This window comes from Panthera leo, chromosome A3 (assembly GCF_018350215.1).
Source record: "Panthera leo isolate Ple1 chromosome A3, P.leo_Ple1_pat1.1, whole genome shotgun sequence".
Taxonomy (NCBI): domain Eukaryota; kingdom Metazoa; phylum Chordata; class Mammalia; order Carnivora; family Felidae; genus Panthera; species Panthera leo.
Genome location: NC_056681.1, coordinates 75992833 through 76020552, shown reverse-complemented (window position 1 = coordinate 76020552; position 27720 = coordinate 75992833). Strand labels below are relative to the sequence as shown.

General features: G+C 39.1%; 2 pseudogenes; both read right to left on the bottom strand.

Annotated features, from left to right (window-relative positions):
• Nucleotides 1-5664: 5664 nt before the first annotated feature.
• LOC122215233 lies at nucleotides 5665-14004 on the bottom strand (annotated as a pseudogene).
• Nucleotides 14005-26952: 12948 nt separating this feature from the next.
• On the bottom strand, nucleotides 26953-27457 carry LOC122215036 (annotated as a pseudogene).
• Between the last annotated feature and the right edge of the window lie 263 nt (nucleotides 27458-27720).

The following is a 27720-nucleotide window of genomic DNA, read 5'->3' as shown; positions in this document are numbered from 1 at the left end:
TTCAGTTTATAATAATAGCTGTGTATTCTATATTTGTAAATAATAAAATGTTGAACAGATGATGGTTTTAATGTTCATAGGATGTTTGTTTTATAGAAAATCAAATGAGTTTAACCAACAAACTTAATCAAGTATGGCTTTTATCAAAAACACTGAAGAACTATTCTTAAATCAGGTCAAATATTTGGTTCAATTAATTAAAAGCTTGTTAAGTACAATTTGATAACACTTGGTTGAATTAGCAACAATATGGTACTGTGAAGGCTTCTCAAGGGTTTAGTAAGAGCCAGTCATTTGAATTCAAACGTTTTTGAAGCATTACTTTATCTATGTAGAAACAATGGAACTTGCTTTGTTTTTAATGCTTTAATCCATCTAACCATGTATGCATGCATGAATGTATGCATCCATCAAATGTTTCTTGATAGTTTACATTAAAACACCGTACTTAGTGCAACAGCGTTAAGACATTAGAGGAACATTAAGACAAAATTGTGACTATTATCAAATAGCTGATAGATTAGTCAAGAGGATAAGCAAAGTCAGAGCTGCTGATTTCTGAATTTTGTCAGACATGTAAAACAATGTGTGACAAAAGTTGTGTCAATTTTAAGAGATTCTTGAAAGATGAGAAGAATATGGATACGTTGAGAGTGAGGAACATATTCTAGAATGGAGGAAATAGCATATTATCCTTAGGAGGACAACCGTAGAAGAAGGATTCTGGATGCAAGTTGTGAATTGAAGAGTATGAATTGCTAGCTTTAGAGGTTGAGAGGGGAGATTACGACAAAAAGCTTTTGGTAACAATTAATTTGGTGCAGAGCAGAAGTTGAGTTGGAATTGAAAGATAGGAAACTATTAGGATGGTTGCTGGAGATGTCCCAACATAGGCTGCAGACAACTTTGCAGGAATGAATGCCAAAGGAAAATGAAGCATCAGATGGGGAGTGGGCTATATTTTTAAAGTCCCTTCCAGCTGTGAGTTAGAGAAGTAGATTAGAACCCTGGGCTCTGGGTTGAACTCTCTAATTTGCATGCTGGTTCCACCACTGTGGACTGTGACCTTGGATGGATTACTTAGTTCTCAAGTCCTCCATAGTTTACTCGTCAGTAAAATAGGAAAAAGTTTAGATTCCATTTCATCATGTTAATGTGAGATTTAAACAGGGTAGCATATATGAAGCCCTTAGCACAGGGCTTCAAACAGTTAAGTCCTGATAAATGTTTGCCTGCACCGTTATTCCACTTCCAGACATTAAGGTTCTAAAGTATACTAACAGAAAGGGGAGAAAATGGGTTAGGTAGGGAAAGCAGTGCTGAAGTAGAATTCATGGGATTTGGAAACTCATTTGATCATTAAACGTAGATCAAACTAGGGTAGAGGACCAGGAGAAAGTAGCAAAAACTGAAAGTTTTAAGAATGTATAACTATGAGGATTGGATTGCTTCTCTATTCAAAATTAGAAAGGGAGATCCCCCTCTCCCCAAAAGAGATTTTTTTTTCCTGAATTTTCTTTTCTAAATTGAAGAAGTTTAAACACTTAAATTTATGAATTAAAAAAAAACTATTTTTGTGAACAGAATTGTTTTTAAATTGTTTGCTTCTAATTTGAGGAAACAATCAGTCATTTGACTTTTTTCCATTTGAGCTAAAAATCTTAGACAAAAGTGATCCTTTCAACATGCCTATGGACACTGAATGAGCATCCCGTACTTAGTGCAACAGCATAGACTAGTGGTGGGAAGGAAGATCGTAGCTAGGAGGTCTGGGACACTATGTGCTTTTCACCATATCCAAAGCCCGTTTTTAAGCTACAATTTGAACAAAATTATCTAGAGCAGTGTAAATAGACTATTTGACAAATGAAACAAAACTAGTTTAAGGGATTTCTATTTTAATAACATAAGGCTTATTTACTAATGACTAAGAATATTTGAAAAATGCTTTCTTTTTTTGGACTGCTTCAATAAGTAGCTTAATATTCAAATGTTGTAAAACGTACTTCTTTTTGCTCTAGTTGAAAATTTCAGCTATTTTAAAGAAGTCAGGCATTAAAATCTTTATTAGCTTTTAATTTATACCATGGAGGAAAATGATGTCATTTCCTTGCATTGAATTTTCTTATTCAGATAGGTGCCGTATATCAATCACTGACCATTTGTGTGCACTACAGAACACAACAGAGGGAACCAAAATTTGCTGAGACCCAGATCTTGAACTGACAGGTTTATGATCAACCATGTACACGACTTACACAATATGGACAAAAGAAGTTAAGTGCTATGTTACTTGTCTAAAAAGCCATGGAAACACAGAGGATGAGGGGACTAATTTAAAACTTCTAGGGGCACAAAAATCTTTGCAGGATTCAGTACTCAGGATATTGCCCAGCACAGAGTAGACATTCAATAGACATCTGTTTAATAAATGATCTATAAATATATTAATATCTCTAAACTTTATGGTTTAAAACAACTGTTGTTTTATTTCTCATGGGTTCTACGGGTGGGAATGTAGAAGGGGTTTGGCTGGGTAGTTGTGGCCCAGGGTCCCTCTTGGGGTTTGCAGTCATACAGTGACCAGAGCTAGAAAAGTGAGTTTCCAGCAGCTGGGGGCTCCTAGACATCTCTCTCTCTTGTGTTCTCACGACCTCCACACAGTCTCCTTTTGGTGGGTTTGGGCTCCTTCGCAGCATAGTAGCCTCTGTGCAGCTGGGCTTTGTACAAGCTTTTAAGAACAAGTATTTTAGTTAACAAAGCAGAAGCTTCACGGCCTTTAGCAACCTAGCCATATCCGCCACAGTCTGTTAGCCAAAACAGTCCAAAGCCAGTCCATTTTTAAGAGAGGGTACACAGATCTCATCTCTTGTTGGGAGTAGTGTCAAAGTTACATTTAAGATAAGCATGCAGGAGGGAGGTATTGTGGCTACCTATGAAAAATAAAAGCCCTGTAGTGAATTCAATGTAAGATTTTAAGATATGTAATGTAATGTTTTTATGTAACCTTCCTTTCTGCCTTTGTTTTTGTAAGGAACATGTCATGAAATAAGAAAAAAAATTTAGAAGTGTGTTTGGAATCAGAAGTCAGTATAGATTATTTATGAATCCAATTTCTACTCAGTTTTATATAGTGTTTCTTCTGAATTTATATCCTTTAATGTGTAAAGCCCTCATTTAGGCTATGTCTATAAGATTATGTGCAAAACATCGGCAAATGAAACAACCTGTCTAATTAAGTCACTATCACGACCAAAAATTAATCTATGAAATCAACTGTTTGGCATCATAGAACAACAACAACAAAGCAAACAAACTGAAACAAAGAAAAACAAACACACACACACACACACACACACACACGCACACACACACACACACAAGCAATCCCTGAAAGCAAACCAAGATAAAACTTACCACATGTATAATTTACTTTTCACTTGTCAACAAGTTGCTTTGATATGGCATAGAAGACAAAGTCTTATTTAAAAAGAATACATCTCAGATTTGATTAGCAAAGTGTTGCATGAGGGTTACAACTAAAAGGGTTTTGTTTTAGTTCACATGCAAAGAATTTCTTGATTCCAAGAGCTTTGTGACATACAAGAAATATTTCAGGCCAATACAATACCACTTGGTGCACCAGAGTGGCATAATTCACCTCTTTCACTTGTATGTACCTATCCCAACAGAGAGTAGAAGCACTGAGAGCTAGTAGTATAAACAGTAATACCTCTAGTGACTGAAAGCATGGTGGTAATTTCTTTTGATCATGTGACCATGAAAGCCATTTAGTGGAAAATGTGAACTAACAGATGTTTCAGTAATGTCCTCTGATTTCTGGAACTTACACCTCACAAAGGGAGACGTCAAGCACTGTATGTATAGTATTATTTTTTAAATTAGGAAGATAGGAGAGTATGTTTTCAAAGTAGACTCCATGATGCTCTTTGGATTACAAAAAAATTTGAGTACTTAAAAAAATACTTTTAATATTTTTCTTTTAAAAATTAAGTAGCACACTTAAAACTTAAAAGTTTTTATATATTAGGATTTTATTAGAGTTCTAGGATAAGGAAGCAGTCTGAAAAGAAAATATTTTGCCCCAAGTTTATCCTTATTATGATAAATATGGGAAAAGAAGCCTATTAAGGGAAATATTCTGAAAATAGCATCTGAACGTAGACACAGCTGATACAGAAAACACAAATTTTTATTCAAGTCATTACTAAAATATTTAAACATGAACTAGTGTTTAAGGTATAATATTGCTAGTGGAATCTGAAGGTTGTTTGTTGCTGAGAAATTGGGTGCTCATTTTATTTTCGAGAGGTTTTTTTGTTGTTATAAATATCTCACAGCATCACGAGAAATAATAGCTCAGCATCTATCTCTTCAGCTGCAAATACCTTTTCAGTTCATTCATCTCCTTCATGTGTTCTGAGCTGCTAGATTCAGACCTGGGGAAAAATATTTTTCTCTTTTTCTGCAGTATTTCTTGCTTTGTTTTAGTTACCTCAATAACTCTTTCCCTTTGTTCTCTTTGGAAGGCACAGCCATTAAAGAAGTTCATGACTTATATTTTCTGTCTGAGGCCCAGAAAAGTTTCTCAGCATTTTCTCAAAGGCACATGGGTAACCTTATCACTTATGAAATTCAGGCACAAACTCCATAATGTTTTAGCTAAAAATAAGTATCTGATTCCTTTCCCATGGCTGCGACAACATTCTGGGTAACAATGCTGGGTACAGAGAATCACAGAAAGTAGAAAGTCATAATTAAAATATGTATTTGTTCTGGTTCATTCTACTGGTACTCTCTTGCTTTCTTTTCCCCTTTAAGAGTCATTACATGCTTTCATTTTTCTAACCCAATTTTTTTAATATTTATTTTTGAGAGAGAGAGACAGAGAAACAAACAGCATGAGTGGGGGAGGGGCAGAGAGAGGGAGACGCAGACTCCAGAGCAGGCTCCAGGCTCTGAGCTGTCAGCACAGAGCCTGACACAGGGCTCAAACTCACAAACCACGAGGTCATGACCTGAGCTGAAGCCGCTGCTTTACCAATTCAACCACCCAGGCGCCCCTATGCTTTCATTTTCAATGTCAAAAAAGCTGTATTTTTAACATTAAAACTCTAATTTTAACACAATAAGAGGAAAAAAAAAACCCAAGGTACAATCTACAGGGAAACCCATCTTGGTGAGCCACCCCCACCCCCTACGGGGTTCTGGACCTGCATGCCCTGCGGCACTCCCAGTCACATATATGTACACACACGGGTGCATTCATGCACAGGCTGTGTGTGGGAGGGAGCTGGCTCAGGAGCAAGCATCAAAATAGTTTTAGAAATGACTGTCCTGCCTAGCACAGGCATTAGAGAAATATTCTTTGCAAAGGGAGGTGGGAAGAAGCATGTGTAGAGTAGGAGGTGGCATGGGCTGCCAGCCCCAGCTTTCCTCTCCCCGTGGCACCGGGCCTCCAGGGTACTCACTGCCTGTAAAAGGGGTCAGTCTGAATCTGCCCCAGAGGCTTTGGGCAGTCCTGAGTCCACACCCTGAAGTCAGGGTGGGCAGGTCCCACGGGAGCCCACAGACTAGCAGGTGTAGGTCCATGTGAAGGGCTAGGCAGGAGCCAGGGATGCTGGATCCCAGCTTCCAGCAGTCTCATGGTGGGCCGGTGGTTCTGATCTTCCTCATTCGATCAAGGTGGTTCAGGCTTGAGCCTTGTCTTAACACTAGGTTCCTCAGATTCTTTTCAGATTCCTCTGAGGAGCCCAGAACATTTTTCATGTCTTTTCATCTCCTGTTGTGTCCAGTGTGGCGTAGGCACAGTGTGGTGGCGGAGTTCATGGACATGCACAAGAGTATGGCCTCTTGATGTTTCTGGGGTGTCAGCTCCCTCCCTGCAGACAGTACCAGGACTCCCATCACAGCTTCATGGGGCCAGCATGATGCTCAGGGTCCCTTTGGCCTGGCTCAGCTTGGGTGAGTCTGGGAACCTGTAGCTGGCATGGGCTGCATTGGGCCGCTTGCTAATGTCCAGAGAGCTGAGCAGCTCTGGGATGTTCTGAGCACTTAAGGAAAAGCTTTCAAATTCCAACTGGGAACATCAGGTAAAAGCCCTGACTCTTGCATGTGAACACACAGGAGGAGATGACACTTATGTTCTCCTTCCGGATGCAGGAATAGTGGTTCTGGGGTCACAGGCCATGCATAGAGAAGAACTAGATTCCACTTAGGTTGGTGAGGCAGGCCAGGCAGGTCTTAGCACAGTCCTTACAGGCCACACTGGCAAACAAAACCAGTGCCATTTTGTGCAGGAGACAGCCTTGTCATCAGTTTGAACTTGATCTTGGCACTCACCGTCGGCATTGTGAACACCCTGAACTGCTCCGCACGTGCAGTGTGTGGGGCATGATCCCCCTTCAAGTCAGGTGCCTGCGCGGAATCCCGCTAGGCCACTCAGGGCGCCGGCTGTGCGCGATCGATCGCGCATGTCAGGCACAGCGAAGCCACCACCAGCGTGTGCGTTAGTTGCACCTCCTTCCCTCCTCCTCCCACCTCTCCGGCGGTCCTCGCAGCGCGCACCCGCATTGCGCAGGTAAACATGGAGCCGGAAATCTGTGCCAAGCGGAGGTCGGTGGTGCGCTGCATATCCAAGGAACGTGTCAGCGAAGTAGAGGCAGCGCATGGTGCCGGAGAGGGAGTGGTCAGCCAGCAGGGCTTGATGGGGACTGCAGCGGCGTCATCACCAAGTCCCGGGGGCAGGCCTGTTCTGCGTGTGGGCCTCCTGCAACTTGCTGTTAGCAGTAGCTGCCGTTTCTCGTCTGAGACGCAGCTCTTTTGAATTCATGGATGCGCAGGAAAGACTGGCGCTATTTCGCTTGGAGCACAGCCCCTTCATGGCCTGGAGCTTTTTTGGGGTGAAGGGTACGCGTGGCCAGCACAGGGCTCTTGCACTGGAGGTTGAAGAGACCATAGCCATGACTGGTGCCAAAGGCTACATGGCTCCCAGGTGGAGCATGACGGACGTGACGGCAGCTGGAGGCAGGCACTGAACCAGCACATGGGACCAGAAACGGGAGGGTGAGAGCTCAGCCCCTCGTAGCCCTTCCATGTGAAGCCCTGGCGGTCTCAGAGGAGGTCCATGCTGGCCATGCTGACCACCTGTTCCAACGGCACATCGTTAGTTCCAGCATCAGCACCTAGCCTGCAGTGCCCACCACCACCATCTGGGCTGTGTTCTTTTAGGGTGCCACTTTTTCCGCGCCCAGCCTGGGATAGTGACTGTGGATGTCTAAGAAGCCCATCTTGCAGAATGGTGGCCCGTCGTCTTGTGAAGCCTGTTGGTGTGTATGCTGGGCCAATGGGCCACACTGTTGGCATGCTTGCGATCTGCCTGGAAGAGGCCAGTTGTGCTTAGCTTGCAGAGCAGCCACAGCACCACGGCTGGAGACATCCCAGAACACATTGCCGTCCTCACTGCAGGTCGGCAGCAAACCTCACCGTGATGGCTCCTGGGCCAGGTTTTGACCCCTGGTGATGGGGCCAGCTGAACGGCGCTGGAGGCCGGCTGCGGGCATGGCAGCCCACCAGAGCTCAGGATGCAGGCCCACAGTTTGGCGGGAACGTTGGCGACATGGGCCAAGCAGGTAACAGCCAACGGGTAATCTCTGTCTTAATGCTGAGTGCTTACAGGAGGATAATTTTTCTAGATTTTAACTATACCATTTCTCAATACATGATTAAGTTGCCACAGTTGGCCATTAGTCTTTATTTGAAAGAGAAGCCAGGTACAAGAAAGGTGGAGTAATCAGAGTATTCAAGATGGAATCTACCTGAACTATTTGTACTATGAGACATGGCTTAGTTCATAACCAACTATATTTTATATCTACCAATTTCTAAGTCATTTTCTCATTAAAATAATGGTTTGACCAGGTGTACCTTAAAATGCCTTCAATCACTTCTGTGTTAATTTGAGAGTAGAGTTTTGGAAACCAGTGAGATTTAATTTTCAAATCCCATTCAGTTAAACCAGGGAGAGAAAAAAGGAGGGCAAATTGGAGTTTTTGGTTTTGCTTTTACATCTTACAATACCGTTAGGGCTTTTATGACTGAAGGGAAGTCATAACTACAGAAGAAAATTATGACAGTTCCAACATTTAGTACATTAAAAGGTTTTAAGTACATTAGCAAAGTCTCCTCAGTAAATTTGGAAAGAATGGGGGGAGAAATGTTGCTATTTGTGTTTTATACCAATGTCAGCAGTATTAAATTAGTAAAGAATATATAAATATTAATATTATATATTGGGGAGCCCTGAGAATATTATATATATATTAAATGCAAAAATACACACACACACGCACACAGTACAAACACAGAATGAGAATAGCTTAGCATTCCCAGTTTTTAAACTTTCTCTTCATCATCAATCGTTCCCTTTAAGGAAGTTTTTCAGGTAAGCATCCTAGAATGTTCTGTTTCCCACCTCATTTATCATTAAGTGATCATGTTTTATTTTTTGTCTCAACTGTGTAATGTTAAGGGGTTGATGGTCTAGTATATACACAAACTGACGAGAAGAGCTAGAGAAGATACCAGGAGGCTCATGATGAAACCTTTCTTAATGACATTTCCCTTATGAACACAGCTTGTCTGCAAGCTGTTACAGAATTGAGAGTGTATCACCAAATGGAAGTTTGAAATTGACCCCCCCCACACACACACGCGTGTGTTCGCGCGCGCGCGCGCACACACACACACACACACACACACACACACACACATACATCACAGGTGCAAAAATTCTGCATAGAGTTGACATTTGTCGTCTACTTTGGTTCCTAGACTGTCACTAACCTCACCAATGAGCAAACATAAGTACATCTGCTTTCTAAGAAAGTTCCCAATGAATTACAAATACTACACTATAATTTCCAAGTTAGTGTGATAATTCATAAACATTAGCATTGCTCCCAAACTATGCTGAGTAGGCAAAATAAATCATGAGTCACAAAATATTTGCTCCAAAGCCAAGCCCATCGTTCACATGAACAATTTTCAGAAATGATGCAGACAGACTTATGAACAACACTTGCTTAGTTTTAGAACTTTTCCTGCCATTTGAGACTATTCTTCAGCTTTAGGTTAAAGTCCTACAGTGAACTGAACACAAAGCTTAGAGATCAACAAATGTAAATTAAGATAAATGATTATATTTCCATTTAATATGTTGGAAGAGCATACTGAAGGAAATTTTACATTACTTAATTTTCTGAGCTCCAATTTTTGTTTTCTCATATATCCCAATACAGACACAGACACAAGTACACCCACTAGTACACACATGTCTTGACTTCTCTAAAAATGGGTTGACATTCTGGATTCAGTGATTTTCGGTGGTATAACCCAAACTTTCTCAATTAGGAATTTTAAGTGCATCTTCTAGGATCTCCGTTCATTCCTGTCAGATTTCCTTCTGTATAGGCATAGGTTTCCTCTGATAGTCAGGATCACCGTTAACATATTTGCGATCAGGTAGATGTCAACATGTTTTAACTTTTATTTTTTAACAGCAAAACAGCCCAGATTTTCTTTGTAATTTATTTTTGGTATCAGTATCATTCCATTTTCTCCATGCTGCCCTTTTGAAGTCCATTTAAATCTTCCTTAAAATATAGTGAGCACTCTTCTAGAGAATGCCTGACTTTATTTTAGTTCCTTTGATTTGCAATGCATAGCTTTAGCAATACATCTCAACATATTATTTGTTTTCATCACTGAAGCTCTTTGTTGCAAAGAGTTCTCAGAAGTTTGCTTTTTAGGACAACTTCCTAGACTATAAGGTTTCTACTTAGAACTCCTTGCCTTCTGACTGGTGTAATTTACATGCAATTTAAATTTTCTTGATTTTATTACATTAGGGAATGGCCTGACATGATTCTAGGTTTTCAAACTTCTGTATACTTAATGCATTAAGGGAAAAAAAATGCAAATTCAAACTAGAGGCTCAGGACCAAATAGGGAGCAGGGCATTGGCAGAATCTTGTGTGGTGTTAGCAGTGGTAGTTGGGGCATGGGGTTAGGCAGTGTTGCCAAAGGACATCTCATATCAAAAAGCAAGTCCGCTGATAATTTTACAGTGACTATTGCATGGATGCTGCTCTAAATGCTTCTTTATTCTTTCCCAATTAAGTTCGTATCCAGTCCAGCGGAAGAATAGATGTTGATTTTCTTGGGGAGCCCTGAGAATGCCAGAACAGATGCCAGGTGGTAGTGGAGTTTAGATTCCACTTCTGTAAGGATGACATAACTTGGTTACTTCCTTGCAAGTGATCCATTAGGTAACGTGTCTTATAAATCTCTCATCAGCAGGGATAGTTTTAAAGAAAACAATGGTAGGAGTAAATGTGACGCCCTCACTGACAGGTGTTTTGACCACAAAACCACTTCTTAATTCTCCAGATGATGTATTTCTATGTGTGTGTGTTGTACCAGTATTCAGTTCTGTGCTCTGTGCTAACTTAGTGTAATACACAATCTTGGAAATGATTTCTTTCCTTCCAAGATCCGAGGCATTACTGTGAATAATTAAAAAAGCAGGGCTCTGCCTTATTGGTAGCATCTTTCCAACTTGAAAGAATCCCATTTGTTGGCACTGTTGTGGTCATGCCTGACCTTTCACCCAGTTTGAGGGCTTGTTTGCCAGCGTCTGCCTAGTATGGCTCTACACTCTAAGCACCCGCTTTCCTCGTTGAAATGTTTCCTGACAATGTAAATGTAATATTAAATGTGCATGCGGTTCCTCACCATGTTCCTCCTTTGTGCCAATTATGTATCTTGATTTAGTCTTTTGTGTCTATTTTTTCCTAACTTACACAGACTTTTTTCTCTAGCAAAACTGAATATGTACAGCAACAGCTAGTGTCCTGCCCCAAATGTTCTCTCCCCTGTCTATCAAGGTGTGAGTTTAGTGCTAGACTTTTCCTTTTGTATCCTGCTTAGAAATTCTGTGACATTCATTGTTTGTATTATTTCCAGAAAGTGCCCAATAAATATCTGAAGAATTGAAATATGTTTTCTCCCATTAAAATATAAGCCCCCTGGGGACAGGAATGGTGCCTTGGTGTAATTTGCAATGTACATAAGGTATTAGACATTTTTAAAACATATTTTTTGATTCACAGATTGTTTGATAAATTTGATAACTTCTTCCTGAGTTTTCTTTTTTTTTTAAAGAAAGGTCAGATTTTTGATTTGTCCAAATCTTGCAGTTCTTCTGTTTCAGATAGTAGTTCCTCAAAGGAACTCAGCTGTTTCCCTACTAGGTCACTCTCCAGTTTCTGGTTCCTATTGGCTTTGCTGTGTATATCTTGTAGGGGAAAAAAAGGCATTTGTCCAGCCTGCTGCTTTGTAGAAAGAACTGAAAGGGCAATAATGTGGCATTTGTTAGATTTTAAAAAATGGAAGGAAGGGGAGGCTTTTAATTGTATGGGAAATTTAATTAGATTTAGACTAATTAAATTCATTTTTTATATTAACATGTTCACAAATATTATTGCATCTCGTTAGATTTCATTCTTCTAGCCTTACTGAACAATATTCAGTAGTAGTTTCAGATTACAATAAGTTCATTATGAAGATAAGGTGGAATTAGTGTAGGAAGCTCAGCTGGTTGAAGGGGTCTGTACTTTAATTACTGCACAGGGCGTGCATATTAATTACAACACAAGTGATATTTACTGTACCTCAGGAACATATGACAGGGTAGAGATACTGACAGCACCAGCTAATAAACTCAGTATGATAATGAGGAGAAAAGACCATAAAAATAGAAGGAAATAAAATTATTCATAAAGTATATTGATCCCAAAGTAAAGACATTAAGCTCTGATGAAGGGCAACAAAAGGGAAGTTCCTCACTTTATCAAACAAATAACCAAAGTAGAGAAATGTTAGCAGGGAGACAGATTGTGATTATACTGGTCACATGATCACACTCCAGAGAGTACACGGGAGCCATAACATGGGAGATTTTTAATAAATCAGCAGAAAGCCATACTGTCACCTGCAGGAACCGAGGTCGCGGTGGCTAAGGACAGCCCCGTAGAGAAGTCAAACATGCTGTGGTGTAAACTGGAAGGAACCACACGCATACAAAATCTGGTTCGGGAGCCACTGTCCCCTCTGGAAAAACGAGGGCACACCTAAGAATACTGCAGGAATTACTCTCAATGGCAACTCCGGGGGCCATCACCCACTTTTCCCTGTTATTAGAAATCACCAGCTCTGATTCCGAGATGACAAAAGGGAACAGTTGGGGGTTGGTTAGATAATTTTTCTCAGAAAATGCTCAGTTATGGTGTGATCCTTTCTAAATCTACACAACTCAAAGGAAAGTTCACAAATTTTGGCTTCGAGTGATTAAATATGAGATTTGTTTTGTTTTGATTTTACATGGGCCTTGCAAAGAAATGGTCGTTTTTTAAAAAACAATTATTTGATCAACTTCTAACAGTTACAAACAAGCTCATTTTCGGGGGAAAAAAACCCTGGCTAAAGTGCTAATTCTTAATTTACATCAAATAATTACTGTAGTCAGGTGTTTGCTAAGTATTTGTTATTTTTAAGCTTATTACCCAAAATCTGCCACAAATTGTGCTCAGAGTTGAGTTATTATGGATAGAAAGTACATCAGTTAGCTGTTTATTTTAAAACATAGAATAATGATGTTGACCAAACTCTTACAATCGCTTTAAGTTAATTTTAGGAGGAAAACATGTTGTGGGTGTATATACGAATAGCGATTTTAATATATAGTGCAAATATGTGATGTATATATGTACAAATGAACTTTAATCTGTATATAATATCATATGTATTTCTGGTTAAAGTACCTAAAAAATAATAGTAAATCTAGATAGTGCATAATCTGGCCCTGTATTTTGGTAACAGTTAGAGGTGTCTGGAAACAAAAAACAAAAGGAAAGATTATTCGTTTTGGTTGAAATCTATAAAATCACGAATTGAAAGGGTTAGATGTCAAATTACAGAATGACATTATGGCAAATCTCACTTTGCAACTTGGGCAAGACAAATAATATGTATAACCAACTCACTCTGAACTGAATTATTTTAATGTACGCATCCTGGAGCCGAAGTGAAGACAACCCTGGACTCCATCATGAAATGGGGGTGCCATGCCTGGTTTGCTGTGCCTCCCTCTGCCCTTCTCAGTGCCTTACTCTATGTATCCCAGTATTCCAATGTTTTCATGCTAGCCTTTCTTTCCTCTGGTAGAGGGGTTGTTTCATTCATATTAAGGTGAAATATTTCCAGGGAATATTTTTAAGAGAACAGTGTTTCATGAAAGCTTATGTTGTAACTTGACCATTAACGAAGTACTTCTGTATGAGCAGGGGATCTATCTGAAATTACTCAAGTGTATCAAATAGTTATGAACACAACCCACATGAAAGGCCAGGCATAATCAGAATGTGGGAAAAAGTGGTAATTCAAGTTTTATAATCGGTACTGTTGTGAACTGGGTTATTTGCATCAATACCTGTGTGATATTACAATGTTAAGACTCAAGGCTGTAGGATTGTATAGTACCAGGAACATGGTGGGTAGATGTTAGATGAATATTTACTGAATGAATGAATAAACAAATGATTCATTTACTGAATGAATGATTGATTGAAGGAGTCCTCCTCAGGTGGTGTTTCCTTAATTCTTGAAAGGTACCGGTGGTGTTTCTGTTGTATCTGGTGAACTGGCTACTCTCTGTAACTCTGGCATTTTCCTTTTTGTACTGGCAGTCCCTAACCACGGTATCTCTTTCACCACCTGAAATGTAAGTGCTGGCCGGAGTGGATGACCACTGTCAAGTGGGTGGGCTCTTGCTCTGTGTTTGGAAGCAGAGGGTATAGGTGATAATGGGAGATTGATGCACTTGTGTTGAAATCTGGAGCATGAAGTCATCTGTAGCTTACCCATTGTGAAGCTCAAACAGTTTTATGATAAACATGAATGGCTTTAGCAGACTTTCAGTTATCAAGATGTTGATTATGGGTTTTTATTTTGTCCAAAATATCCTGATATTTGGGAAGAAAAGAATGGTTTAGGTGCAGACCAATTATATGTGTAAATGGGAACTTGCAAGCCTATGACCCCTATCCACTTGGATTAGTGTTAAGGAATTAGAACACAATAGAGACAGAATATATGGAAAACTTATTTAAAATTTAGAGAATAATTCTGATTCTCTATTAGTGTTTCATGGGTTTCTGTTAGGAGTTTGCTTCTCTTTGTCAGAGTTTTAAATGTTTCCTGTTAGTATTATTTTTCCTTGTTCCTCTTACAAGGTGCCTGCTGTCCTTGTGCCATCATTTGCCCTAAGCTTTTCTCTTCCCTTTTCTCATATTCGCTGCTTCAATGATCTATAGTTCATTGTTCACCATTATTTTTCATCCTCCTCCCATCCAATTTGGTTCTGATATTTATTTCTGCAAACATTACTTTCTGTCTTCTGTGTCTCTACTTTAATGGCTAATTTGACATTCAGGAGCTTCTCTTCTCTCTTCAGCAGAGGAAGAGTTGAGTTTGTTGAGAAACTAGTTTGGGGATATCTATTAATGTTGACTTAAGAAAGAAGGGAAGTCCTAAGCTTCCTTTATTTCTGCTTTGAATAATGAGGAGGCAGAGAATATTTGATGTAGATATTAAATAGAGACAAGAATTCTGATGCTCAACATGTTGTAGAAAACAGGATTTAGGAATTAAAATATCACTGAGACAAAATAGGTTGTATCATCTAAAGATTGGGGTAACTAGTTCATATCATCAATTAAGAAAATCATTATTTTTACATTTGGAATTAGTATATGGTCAATCTTGCTGCACTGTGTTGCTTGAAATTAAAATTTTAATGTTAAACAAAATAGATGACCTTTTAAAATATAATACAGTTGACCCAATATGCCCAATATGCTTTGTAATCACTACAGTCAGAGGGAGCCACAAAATTCTTGTGTTTCAACCACACAGAAACTCTTGTTAATTGTCACTGCAGTGAAGCAAAACTTCTAGAATGTCCCCAAAGCTTTTGAACCCCAGTGCAGAGTTTAATTTCTTGAAGCAGCTCAAGCTCCAAGTAATTTCATAAAGTTTTAGAAGGTTAAGTTTCTGTCATAAACAAATTTATGTTTGTGGATGTTGATAATTAGAAAAAAGTATTTTGTGAAAATCTGAGGAAGTAAGATTGAATAGATAATTAAAAATTGCAACATTCTAATCAATAAAAAAGATGGATATGATTGTTCTTGCCATTCTATTTCTTGGACCTTGTAAATCTTCATAAATCCTTTTCCTTTCTTTTTTTTTTAAGATCATGTTGTATATTCATCACCACAAAGTGGAAGTCATAGTTAAGGTTTTCTGAAAGTCTTAGATTGTATAGCTCCTATAGTGTGCTAAAATAGTAATTCATTGAGAAACCTCAAAAGTGTGTCATAGAATAGTATTAACAGGAATAAAAGAACAGAAAAGGCAACCCGTGATGGAAAATTCACAGATCTGTTAGAAATTGTCAAATTGATCAGCATCACTAGGAACTATTGAGAGGAGCAAAGGTGATGTGCTTATTATTTGATTTAACAACAACAAATATCAAAACAAAAATGTTTGATTTCTTTTGGGAAGGATCATTTTTCCATTTACCTTTTCTGAAACAATCCCCACCCTCTGTTCCCCTGTTCCTGTTACAATTAGTCATTACCTACTGTTGCTTATGATTTGTTGGCAGTCTCTGACTGCAATCTGTTGCTCTGTGACAGATCAATTCTTTTAGCCTACAGACTCATTCTTGAATTCAGCCAAAATGAAAAAAAAAATACATGTACATATATAAATATATATATATATATATATATATATATATATATATATATATATATGTAAAAGTCTAAGTCACATTGCTTTGGCTAATGTGGCAGATCATTCTTTTAAAGGGGTGCCCTTAAAGGGAGATCATTAATGAATCCTGCACATATATAAAGGGAGTGAATGACATTGACTCCCTATGCAGAACAGGTTCAGAGTCCATATGTATAGACTGCGGAATTTGAAGTATGTTCATTTACCATCGTCACTTTTAAAGGAGACAATTTCAGAGCAATATTTTAGTTAGAGGAGTTGCTTCTGAGCCTACTGAAGAGAATTTGTAGAAATCCTGTTGTTTATACCCACACACATATAGATGTATACACACACCACTGAGTTTAAATAATCCCAGTAAGATTCATATTGCTCAAGTTTTTCAGCAAAAGAAATTATAGTTTTCTTGCAATCAATTTAACAGTCAGAGCTTTGGTGTAGCAAAATATATGCTTCGTAGCCCTTCAAAATTTACGCAGTTTGTACATATAGATATATGCTGTATATATTTTGAAGTGATACGTATGTTGAAATTTTTCCTCACTTAAAACCATGCTGCATAATTGATTGGAAGAGTTACTCTCATCACAGTCTATTTTTGCAGCAAAGCAGAGGCTATTTGAGATGCTTGTAGTTTTTTTTTTTCTTAAATGCTTTACTTTAATGCAAGGAAGGGAAAAACTAGTCATTATATAGCAAGATATTATTCATTGTTGGTTTGTTCTGAATGATGCTGAATTAAGTAACATTACTGCCTAACAAGAAAAATATGTTAAAAACCATTTTATCCATTAACTTTTGGTGTCACTGTTGTCGGACTCAGCAAGACCCTCTTCGGTGAGACACACATACACAGACTAGTCACTCACATACTCATTGTCCTTTAAAAAATATGTAATCCCTTAAGTTTGCTACCTTACAGACCCGAGGAACAGCTTGCTTCTCAACATTTCTATACGATAAGGTCGCCTCAATCACAAGGCCGGAGCTGCCAAATTAAGAAAATTGGTGGGCTATCAAGGAAAGTAGTATTGAACCAAAAGGCAGATGTTTCACTGTATGTTATACATTGGTGAAACACCCTCGGTCTGTCAGCATGCATTTTCTAAAAGCATACACTAGCCACTGTCTTGGTTCCTGTTTTCATTTTGAGTTTGTAAAGGGCCCTCCTTGTTTGGCTCCTGGAAATCTACCAACTTTTCTTGCTCTAAAAATAAGACAAGGTATTCATTCACTAGAAATTACTCTAACCACTTGAGAAACACCTTACAATTTTTTCAAGCTCAATTTGGAAGGAGGCTGTAGGTATTAGGGCCATGATGCAACTTTACAAATAAATCTATGACGGGTGAAGCAGAATATAAACAGCATATCAATATACACAAGCCACAGGGTCTAGGACATAGTATGGGTAGGATCGGGTTGCAAAATGCTTGCATTTTTAGTCTAATTATTCTTTTCACTAATTCCTTCTATGAAGAAATGGAAGAGTCCTTAAACATACAAATGTGGAAATTGAGGACTGAACACGTTACTTCAGGTAAACAAGGGATACAGGAAGGGACAGCTCTTTTATACTTCGTTTTGCACTATTTGGTTGCATTTGACTGTGTTTGTACTCATGTAGGATAATCTTTTTCAAAGATTATAAGAATTATTTTACAATTAAACTTTTTAGATAATTTTTACAGAAAAATGACTTAAGCAAATATACTAATTCATTGAAACATTACCTAAGATTAAAGTTTACTTTTAACATGATATCATTGTACATAGATTCTAAAGACTATCACATTGTTTGGATTTTACTATATTTGAATAAATAGCAGAAAACACACAGAAACTAATTGAAACATATTCCTTTGTTCTGGTAAATTACTACACATGCCTCTAGCTGCCTAGTATCTGAGGTTCTGTAAAAGGAGATTTTTATTTTATTTTTATTTTTTTTGCCCTCCCAGTGTGTTTTATCCACCATTTAAAAACACATTTGAAATATATTGCAATTGCGTGAGAAGTGACATAAATACATTTGGTGATTAATATTTATTTGATCAACTGTGAGTGCAACAATATGACTTCTAATTTGAAACCACACAAGCTTCCTTTTCAGCAATCCTGCCTTTCAAAGCCTTTCATTTGCTATATCCCAGGCTGATCTTGGAAAGAGAATCTGTTCGATGTACTTTTCCCTACTCCTTTTCCAACTTGAAACAGGAGAGTGGGCATTTGGCTGTATTTCCAGGTGTGCCATATTGGAACTTATGTAACACGCGAAGGAATGGGGAAACTCTTAGGCTCTAGACCTGTAGATGATTCCTGAGAGCTTGGCCTGTTGAAACATGCTCCAGGGTGTATGGATTGGAAGGTCTATGCATACATTATCTGCCATATCTAGACATGCTCACACACATTTTGTAAAACGCCAGAGTTGATGTCTGGAAAACTTCTCCCAATGTTAACTAAAGATCCTGTTCTATTTCGTATTATTATTCCTATTGTTTTATTTCCATCCCCTGTGCTCGTGGTGTCTTTTGTGGCACTTCAGCTGTGATGAGATGGGCGCGTGAGCAGCTTCCTCCAGAATTGGCGCCAGCTGGTTTGGAAGACTGGCAAACCTTCAACTTCTCCCTCGATCCACCACGTTAGAGATTGACTTTATTATCTGCTATAGTTCCATGCCATCCATGCCCAGTTTCCAGTGGCCCAGAATGCAGGCATGTAACAGGCCTGTTCACTATCGTACTTATTCTGATTTAGTCATAACCTCAGGAATTGCCTTTTAACAACTCCAAAAAAAAAAAAAAAAAGTGAGGGTCATCCACTTCTAATGCTGGAAACCCTGTGATAATCTGTTCCATGCATTCAAATGAAAATATGACTTCTTGGCAGAGAATAGCATTATAATGTAAAATCCCATATGCTGTTATACAGTATGTTGCAATCTGTTTTACGGCTGCCTCTATTCTAACGAGTGAATACTGCCAATAAAGCAATTGAAGATAACACTAATTGCTTATTTCTGTGATCCATAATTTTTATGGCTGCCTTATAGCTCTTTAGTCAAATAGATGCTTTTTGGCCTTTAAGATCTAGAACTCGTGTACGGTAGCAATTGAAACTGGAAATGTACATGCTGGCCTGAGAGACTTTTCTGTACTTGATGAATAGGATGCAGCAGAGAAAAAAATGGAAAGTTGTGAAAGAAAATAGACATCTTCAATCGGCTCTAACAGGTAACCACTAGATTTTATCAATATTTAGGTGACTTTAAAGAAATACATAAATACGTGGCTATATTCGGTTGTTAGGTTTTCTTTGGCTTCACGCATTTTGGGGCCTTTTGGACACAAAAGCGACCACGGAAGACACGGTGGTGTGTGAACACAGCTGGTTGGAGACAAGGCTCTGTGCTCCATCCTGGGTTTTCCACACTCTGGCAATAGGACTCGAGACAGTGATTCAACTCTTCTGAGTGTCGGTTCCTCTCAGAAATGCTCTGGTGACTAAAAGGCTGGGAATACACCGCTGCCCATAAAGTACTCTACCCATGTGTGTGGTTGTGCTGGGTGCCTGTTTGGGGCCATCACGACATGCTGTTTCATGAATACTGTCACAGAAACCCCAAATTATGCAGCGTTTGTCCAAGGATTTATACAGTTCTTTGCTACTCAGAGTGTAGCCTGTGGATCAGGAGTGCTGGCGTCACCTGGAAGTTTGGTAGAAATGTAGAATTGCTGGCCCTCCCCCAGGCCTGATGTTAAGACTCTTCCTTTGATCAAAATCCCCAGGTGATTAGTATGCACACTACAGACCAATACAGTCTAACGTACCTTATGGATGAGACAGTGGAGATTCAAAGGCAAGGTGAAGTGATTCGTAAGAGGCCACGTAGTATGTTCAGAGCTAAACCACGTTGAGAGCCTGGGGCTTCGCCTCTGTGTTTAATCCATGCTGCCTCCACCTTAAAATAGCGAAGGTTTAATTTTATTGTGTGGCAGATTTCAGATTAACTACATAGGCTCAAAAGTGGGCAACATATTTGTAGCTTAAAATATTGTAAGTCGGGAAAGCCATCTGTTTCTGCTTTATTTGGTCAGATAGTGAAAATACAAATCAAAGCAAACAATAGGTTGTATTACTGAGCTTAAGTTACATATGAAAAATGTCTAGAATACCCATATATTTCTACTCATGGAGCTCTGTAGATATGTTCTCAATTGAAGAATTTAAGAATATGGTCTGAAATTCAGACAAAGTACATGTGCAAAGATCATAAGGTCCTAGTATTCCATTTTTCTATTTTGTATCCAGCTTTCTAGCTACTATAATTTCTTTGATAAGAAAAATAGATACTTATGTTTAAGTAGGCATTTATTTTTCCTATTCCAACAGAAATATATGTGCTATGTTCAAATAGAGGTTGCAGAAAAATCAGCTAATTTTGCAAATAACTGAAAAATGTTTATAATTCCTGATGAGATATATACATTATATAAGCAGTTCTGAGAAATACCACTATATTAGCTTAACCATTATACATATATGTAATAATTATAATAATTTTATATATAATAGTATATATATACACATATATACTATATATACATGTATATATACTATTATATATGCTACTCTGCATGCTGCCACTATGTTATTGGACACACTGGCAATGTTTTTCACATGTACTAAGAGCTGAGCATTGCAAACCAATATAACTTATTATCCCATTTAATCTTCACTACAAATCTGCAGGGGTACTACTATTATCCTCATTTTATAAATGAAATGATGAACCTCCAGTAAAGAACTTGCCCAAGGACACACAGCCAGCAAGATGAAACTGACTGAGGAATGAGGAGTTTAAATGTATCTTCCAAATTAATGTTGTGACTGGTAAAACTTTTGAGTCCCAATTTCTTAAATTCTGATTTAATTAGATCTTTTCTCTCCATGTGAATTTCTACCTTAATTTCATGCAGTGAGGCTGGGACGGTGTTAACCTTTTCTGCCTTTTGCACCAAGCACCTGGTTAGGTGAACCAGCTGATGTCCTGTGTCTAAGGAGTCTGGGGCTGGAGTTGTCTGTAGCCAGGGAAGGAAGGAGTCTTAAATACCCTACTGTTATCTCCATGGTCAGAAACTGCTTCCCCCCAAATGCTGAGTCTAGGTTCTTGGTTCTTCAGCTCTTACTCTCTAGTACTGAGATTGACAAACAAAGGTTGTAATAAAAATGCCAACATACTTGCGAATATTCTTAATGAAATCAGTGGCACAGGCTTTCACAGAGAAATGGATACGGAAGAAAGAAGGAGACAGGGCTACCCAAAATGGTTCTCGATACAGCTGTGGGAGCCTTGTGACCGAAGGTTAAAAGCTCAAGAGAAACATGTGAGAGAAAAAGAAGGTGCAAGACGGAGGAGGACTGATACTAGTAATTGCAGAGATAGTCTAGAATAGCGATTAATAAGCAAATGGCAAAGGAACCGATCTGGAAAAGGAAGAAAACACTCACACACAAGCAAACGTATAAAGCTCACCCTCATTTTATATGACACGTTTGGCTCCATGCTGATAGTCCACGTGTAGAATCTCCAAAAGCTGTACCTTGCCAAATGTTAACTGTTAGTATGTGCCGAAACCTCATTATGTATGAAAGGATATGATCAGAAGAGAGGACTGTTGCAACCAGCTGTAACCTATAGCATTCAAATAACTATCTTGGTGTAAGAGACAAACACTGATTACTTAATTCCAACACTCTATAATGCTTCATGGGGAAAAAAAGACAGTTTTCCTTGCACTTGTTATTTTCTTTTATATTAGATGACTAGGTTCTACATTATCTTAGAGTATCGTGGTTTGACTACCTAATTTTTTTCTTTAAATACTGGATAAAGGATCAATTTAAATATCTCTAGCCTACCAACGTGGTGTCACTTGGATATATTGCAGTATTTATGATACCCTATGATTAATGGGATTTTTCAGAGAAAAAGAAAGAGATCATCTCTTGAATGTAAAAAAAAAAAAGTAACATATCACAAAATTCTGATTTCTTAGATGAAAACTCATGCCATGTGCAACCTATCAAGATTATAGAAATAGAATGATCCACTATTATTTCTTCTCTAAATCCTGGTTAATTTTTTTTTGAAACTTTCTGCTTTACTTTAGAAGTGGGACTAGCATTGCCTTCTTGGGCTCTGATCAGTTTGATTTTTCAGCTACACCAAGGGGCTTTTATTTCACCTCTTTGTGAAATTGGCTGGTTTCCTAAAGTTATTCTTCTATTATAATTTAACACAGTAAGAAGAGAGTAGGAAAAAAAAGAGAGATCTAATATGGTATTATTTTATTACTACATAAAACTCCATTGTCAGAACGGAAAATACAGGAAAGGCTCTACACACAGATGGCTAAAAAGTTAAAGCCGAGTAAATGATCAGAGAGAGAGAAAAACAGAATCGTATTACAGTCTATGTTCCTCGGTATTATTTTGTATGCATGTCTTTGAATTTGAAATTCAAATAAGGCTTTTTATATATATATATACATAATTGAAAACAATTTTTTGATAAACAAGCAGACCAGATATCCAAACAAGAAAACGCTGCTCTGCCCTCTTTCCATTTAATCACAGAAGCCCTTGCCTTACCTTATATTATAGGAATGGAATTGTAGGGATTAATATGAACAAACTTAACCCTTTTTAACTTACCCTCACGTAGTGTTTTCAGCTTACATGCCACGGGAAATCTGGGCAGGGCGGGGTAGAGGGGGATAGGAAGGGTGCAGAGGGAAGGAGGATGTGAGGGGAGAGGAATAATAGAAACCTTTTTAATATATTGATGCGAAATGAAAAGTAATTCAGAAATGCAATTTAGTGATGACCTCTCCTTTGGGTAGTTATGAAAAACAGCCTTTTCTTTTATAAAGAAATGCTGGCATGCTTGACTTTAGTGAATCAAGAGAATTGTTTGCCAAATAGCAGTGATGGTGTGTGTCCTTGTCAGAACACCTGCTGTATTCTCCCAGCAAACACTGGGGCCATGGCGTCTCTCCTCTAATGACACCTCATCAATCCGCTCCTATCAATGTCCCAGCCATGGAGGTGACTTCGAGTGTTCAGAAGCCTTAGAAAATGTCAACGTTTTGGGAGAAAAGGTCAGTCACAGCTTCCCCCCCACCTCCCCTGCCAAGCCACCGTGGGCCTGGCGTTCATTATCCTAATTAAATCCAGCAGCTGAACATCTTCTTATCTGTAGGGGAGGAGAGCAGGGGCATGATGCAATAGGATTGATTTGCATATCCAAAGTTAATTAGTGCGGAGGAGCAGGTGTACAGTAATAATAATTATCACACATGACAATCACCTGTGACCACTTCCCCGCGCCCCTTCCGGGATTCAGCACAGTGATTGCTGGCTGGTTTTTTTCCTTGCTTGATACCCATCCTGAGCTGTTTATGTCCTTGTGCCTCTCTTCACAAACCTGCTGTGAGTAGCTCGTCTGTTCCTTAACAGGCGCTGTATTTTTCTCTAAAGGTATATTTTCCCCTGTTTCATTTGGAGGGAGAGACTATTGTAAGGCAGCTATTTTCAATTTTGTTTGCTGAAGTTGTCACATCCTGGTGGAGCCTGGGTATTTATTTTTAGATTACATGTAAGTGGATAAGGAAAAAAAAAGTGCTCAGGATCATAATTTGAAAATCCCACTTTGCATCATTTGAACATTTTATCTTGAGCATATGCTGGCGAATCGGTCTGATCCAAAATAAACTTATTAGACAGCAGACACATGAAACCAAGTGACAGTTTGATGTTTGCCACGAGACTGTCCGTGCCAACGTGAAGTGGAACGGCAAGACTGGATCCACAGCCCTCTGACCTCTCAGGCTGTGGACAGTACGATAGAACCCAGGCTCACTGGACACTGACCCGAAGAAACCAAAGAAGATTTTGGTGGGTTGTTTAGGGCTTGGCAGAGTCTAGGGTAAACAAACAAACATTAGAATGATCTACCAGTAGGAAGACTTCAAATTGTAGCCTCGGAGCAAATTCAGTGCAGCTCACAGGATAGCTCTCATGATGCCTTCATCACAGAAAGCTTAGATAGATTACACTCTTCGGATTTCACTTGCACATAAATGTGTAGGTTACGCGTGTTTAAAAGTGTTTTCTCTGTCAAACGAGGGTAATTTTTTCAAATTAAGCCAAAAAGCATGCCCTGGAAATGGGATGTGCTTTTATAGAAATGAATTATTGCTGTGTGCTATACAGGAATTCAACACTCACAATGGTGGGCTAATGAGTAGGTAAGAACAGAATATTAAATACAAAGAAATTTTTCTGGGTAAAGGGGAGGCATTAATGTTAAATTAGCTATGAAACTGTGACTGTTGTTAATTTTTTTTTTTCACTCTGACTTTTGTCTGTTTCACTTTTATTTGTCAGGGTACACTTTTGCCAATCAAGTCAAGTATAACAGGTGGGCCTCCCTTTCACACGGCTTTAATGATAAGTGACAGAGATGGCAAAAGGCACTCAACCGCCTGCAGAATGCATTAAAAATTCAAAACTTTACTTATCAGTCTTTTATTAAAACTTTCTGTAATTGTGCAAAATTATTTCCCCACTGGGTTAGCTTTCAATACGGAGTACAATTACATTTCTGACACAAAAATAATTACAGTTAAAAAAAAACTACAAGAAAAAAAAGAAGTATTTTTTAAAGTGAAATCCATCCATTTTACATCCATGAAGAGGCATTGCAATGAAAATTTAAGTGATTACTGAACTAAAGCTCCAGTTTTGAATATTTAACTTTCGGGGGCGCCTGAGTGGCTTAGTCGGTTAGGTGTCTGGCTTCGGATCAGGTCATGATCCCACAGTTCGTGAGTTCGAGCCCCACGTCCGGCTCTGTGCTGACAGCTCGGAGCCTGGAGCCTGCTTCGGATTCTGTGTCTCCCTCTCTCTCTGCCCCTCCCCTGCTCATGCTCTCTCTCTCTCTCTCTCTGTCTCTCTCAAAAATAAATAAACATTAAAAATTGAATATTTAACTTTCAATACTAGATAGCTGGGTGGAATTCTAGTTTGTAGAAATATAAAGAAATTGTGGTTTAGGGTTAAAGACTTTTTAGTCCTTGTCTGTTTACTAAGGAAATACTTTTGTGTATTGTATCTTTCATCTGTCACTGTTAGCATAGCTAGAATGGTGGATCTAAATTCTTTCCAAGAGGATAAATATTAACAGTAAGTAGTTGTATTTCATGGAATTAGCTGTGGTTTTTCTATATGACTGATGTCTTCTTAGCTTATGGTTTGTTTTTTTTTTTAAAGTGTGTTTATTTTTGAGTGAGAGAGAGCATAGGAGGGGCAGAGAGAGAGGGAGAGATTGAATCTCAAGCAGGCTCCGCACTGTCAGCACAGAGCCTGATGTGAGGCTCAAACTCTTGAACCACGAGATCATGCCCTGAGCCAAGACCAAGAGTTGGATGCTTAACAGACTGAGCCACCCAGTCACCCCTAGCTTACGATTTTTAATGTAAGCACTGATAGCTCTGGACAGAGGGCTCTGCTTATATAAAGCAACATTCAAATAATTCCCTGCTTCTACTTTGGTCATCTTATCTCTTAATCTAAAATCCTACCTGTCAAGTTTGCAGAAAAAGAATTGCCATGTGAACATTCCCCTAAGATGTAGAGATCAACACGTTTTCACATAGGCATCTTTTATGTATAAGACCCTGTAGTTGGAACTCTGGGAAATAGGGAAGCATGAGTTTCTATTTCAACTGGGGCTTTTGGAATCAGCTCAGATTTCCATGAAAGCTGGTGCTACTGCACTTTATTTCATTCCACCCTAATGGCACATTCCTATTGAGGAATATCCATTGTGTATTTATTAATTACTCACATAATGTCAGACAATGCCACTTAAATCTGAAGTTTTACAAGTCTTACTCAAATCTTTGTTCTTGTCCTTCACTAGGTCACAACCTAAAAGGAATATAAGAGAATATAAGAGATTATATAAGGAATATAAGAGAACTAAACTACAATTGTAGGTGAAAAACACCAGGCATCTCCTCAGTGGGGAGTACAAGATGATCCACTGGCTCTGGGGAAATACCATAACTTCTGTATGTGTGTATATGTATATATTTATTTTAAGCTCATTATTTTTAATTTTTTTTTTTTGAACTTAATATACATAGCATAAGGGGCACCTGAGTGGCTCAGTTGGTTAAGTGTCCAACTTCAGCTCAGGTCATGATCTTATGGTTCATGAGTCCAAGCCCTGCGTTTGAGCTCTGTGCTGACAGCTCAGAGCCTGGAGCCTGCTTCTGATTCTGTGTCTCCCTCTTTCTTTCCGCTCCTTCCCCACTCATGCTCTGTTTCTCAAAAATAAATAAACATCAAATATAGATAGATAGCATAAGTATATAAATTGAGAAACTAAAACTTTATTTTCCTGTTAGCAAGCCTTTTTATTGTTGTGTGTGTGTGTATGCGTGTGTTTAAATTGAAGGGCCCTTACTGGTCCTGCTTCCATGAGTGGCAGCAGCCAGGGGGAAAAAGGGAGGGGAACCAGGCAGCCCAAGGAAGGAGTCATCTCCACAACATTCCATTTATATACAGAACGAAACAGACAAGCACAGAGCCACTATTGCAGGTAGAAGTTGGCAGCATGGGAAAGGGGAGGAACAAGTGGAGAGTTGGGGTATCATTAAAAAATGTATCCCCCCCCAAAAAAACTGAGGTGCCTGGGGGCAACTGGTCTACTTTAACCCAAGAGGAATCAGAAGATCAAAAGCAGTTTGGGAAGCCCAGAACTGTCAGGGAAGGAGGCAAGAGGTGGGGGCTGTTTGGCAACTGGGGTGAAGGGACTGCTCTCCCCCTGCTGGGATTCCACCAACCCCTCCAGTCTGGCAGGAAGAGGAAGGCTTACAGTCCCCCGAAGGTAGGTCTGGGGCTGCCAGATGCTCTAGGCAGGAGGCCAGAGGGGTCTCACAAAGGTGTGCCCTCCAGGGAGATGATGGCACTGCCCCCCTTCCCTTCAGCTACTCTGCCAGGGTACCGTGGTCTTTGACCTCGTTGTAGCAGTTTGGTTGTAATTCATGCTTGACCCCTGTAAGCTTCTTGATGGTGTCCTTAGAGCTGGCATAGATCACTGTGCTTTTAAGGGGTTCAGACTCAGGTGCCCAGAAGATAAACAGCAGGTCCTCCTTCTTGTTCTCCTTGGTCTCCTAGGTTACATCATAGTGCGCATAGTGGCAGTACTTATCTGGAGCATCTGCACAGAGGTGACATAGGGTTCGTCTTCTACAGTTTGGCCCAGATCACCTACCAGAATCTCCTTGCCCTTCTTCAGGATGATATTCTTGTCCTCATTCAGGCAGAAAAACATCAGCACCTTGCACTTCTTCACCTCCTCTGGGGTTGATGACTTACGTGCTTTCGTGTCATCGAACACTTTGATGATGCCATCAGAGATGGCCACACCAGAGGCCATGTTTCCAGATATGAAAGGTGAGGCAGAGCAAGGAGAGACAGAAAGATGAGAGCTATTGCAGCTGCGGCCTTGATCCAACAGACGAAACCAAATCTTCAAATTCAAATTTTAAGTGGTCTTTAACATGGAATATGTTTATGTGTTTAGCTCATACGTAGATGTTTTTGTATTTCATTTGGGTACTTGCATAATATGGCAGTGGTCATACTGTGAATGAGAGGTTTGGAGACTTTCATGGCTGTCTTGGTTATACCACTAGTTGG